The sequence below is a fragment of the Colobus angolensis genome, unplaced genomic scaffold (assembly GCF_000951035.1).
Source record: "Colobus angolensis palliatus isolate OR3802 unplaced genomic scaffold, Cang.pa_1.0 Scaffold5, whole genome shotgun sequence".
Lineage (NCBI taxonomy): Eukaryota > Metazoa > Chordata > Mammalia > Primates > Cercopithecidae > Colobus > Colobus angolensis.
Genome location: NW_012118487.1, coordinates 3024981 through 3027040, shown reverse-complemented (window position 1 = coordinate 3027040; position 2060 = coordinate 3024981). Strand labels below are relative to the sequence as shown.

Sequence of the window (2060 nt, the reverse complement as noted above, 5' to 3'; positions counted from 1 at the left end):
TGCAACCTCTGCCTCTCAGGTTCAAGCGATTCTCCTGCCTCTCCCTCCCGAGTAGCTGGAATTACAGGCTCACGCCACCATGCCCGGCTAATTTTTGTATTTTCAGTAGAGATAGGGTATGCCATGTTGGCCAGGCTGGTCTTGAACTCCTGACCTCGTGATCTGCCTGCCTCAGCCTCCCAAAGTGCTGGGATTACAGGCGTGAACCACCATGCCTGACCAAAATTAATTAAAATTTTCACTTCATCTTATTAAAAAACAAAGATAAATTTACTTCTTTCCAATTTCAATATACATTATACTGACCTACATACTGTATTATATGGTGAATTATATTGATTGAATTTCACATTTTAAACTAACACTGAGTTACTGTGAAAAACTCCATTGGATCATAATGTAGTATGTTTTTAATATATTTTAAGACAATTTGCAAAAATTCTGTTTTAAAATTACAACTATGTTCCATAAACAAATATGTAAAAAAATAAGAAATGTTTGTATTATTCAAGTGAAGATTATAGAGATCTTTTTTTAAGGTAATAAAACACTTTATTTTAAAAATTCAAATATGCTTCTAATGAAAACTCCTGTCCATTTATTAAGCACCCACAGAGTGCCAGGCGCTGTACAAAATATTAGAAAGACTTGTTCGCGCTCTGTTAGAGCAAAATTCACTATTCCATGGCACTTTGCATGATGCTGACATTTTAGATCCATTGTCATAAAATGACCAAGATCTTCAAGACTTGCTCGAGAAACAAGTTTCCAATCCATAGTAGACACAGATCATGCAGGTTTATGCAGAAGTCAGTTGTGATGTCTGTCAACTGTTTCACTTCATGTCCCCTTCCTCTGAAACCTCCACCTCCTCTTCCGCCTCTAAAACCACCACTTCTGCCACCAGCTCTGCCACCTCCCCTTCTTCCTCCTCGGCCTGCCCTGCCACCACATCTTGGTGGTCCTTTCTCACCTGGAGGTCGAGGTAAAAACCTCTGCAGTGGCAGCAGCTTATATGGGTCTATATAAAACTTCTATAGTTTCTTAAAGGATAACGCCTTCCCGTTTTCTGACATTTTAACTGAAAAATAAAAATCTCTAAGTTGTCCAAATATTTCATCCACTTTTCCAATTTGTTCTTTCTTTTCTAAGTGAAAAGGAGCATTGAAATAAGGCACCTCATTTTCTTCTATAGTACGTTTACAAACTATGTCATCTTCCCAGGGATGCAGGAACTCTCCCAATAAGACGACACGTTCTGGCGGTCCTTGGTCTTGGCCTTTGTTAAAGCCTCTGCGGCCACCCCCTCGTCCAAATCCTCCCCTGTCGCCACCTCTGATATTTCTGCTGCCTCCACCTCAGAAGCGGTTGCTGCTGCCACCGCGGTGGAAACCGCCACTTCCACCACCTGGATCAAAGCCTCCATGATCCCCGCCCTGAAAAGACAATCTCTCTCTTCCCGGTCCCACATGCACCTCTGGCCCTGGTCTCGAACACACACCCCTAGAGATCTTGTTGAACATGTACTTAATCTCAACTAGCTTTAAATTCAGGAGTAGCAACTCCTAGCAATTCCACTTATTTCTACTTTTATTAATCATACTGGTCACCTTGAAGAAGCCTCATTGCTATCATCCAGTTTAGACTGGAATGTCACAAATCTCTAGACTGAGTAGTATAATATTCACTATTCAAATAAAATCAAATTATTGTAATGTTATGATACCTCCAAATACAAAAAACAAACCCATGGATTTAGGTTAAGATACAGAGACAAGTATTCCTACTTACTATGTTTTAGGGCAGACATATCCCAGCCAGGATGATTGCAAAATGAAATGGAAACCATATGGTGGAAGGGGACTTGGGACTCACAGACTGGATTTTCATTCCAACTCTTACATATGCAAGCTGCGTGACTCTGGGTAGACTGCATATTCTCTTAGAGTTTCAGTGTCCTCATCTGTACAATGGAGGTTAACGCTTACATGTTATGGCTGACATGGAGATAAAAGAGAACCAGTACGGATGCATGGGCAGGGCCTGGTCCATACAGCAGC

General features: G+C 41.0%; 1 pseudogene across 1 annotated transcript; it reads right to left on the bottom strand.

The window, feature by feature from the left end:
* Window positions 1-529: 529 nt before the first annotated feature.
* On the bottom strand, window positions 530-1523 carry LOC105524493 (annotated as a pseudogene). Its single transcript, XR_001003771.1, has one exon. The product of XR_001003771.1 is annotated as an H/ACA ribonucleoprotein complex subunit 1 pseudogene (transcript).
* Window positions 1524-2060: the final 537 nt, after the last annotated feature.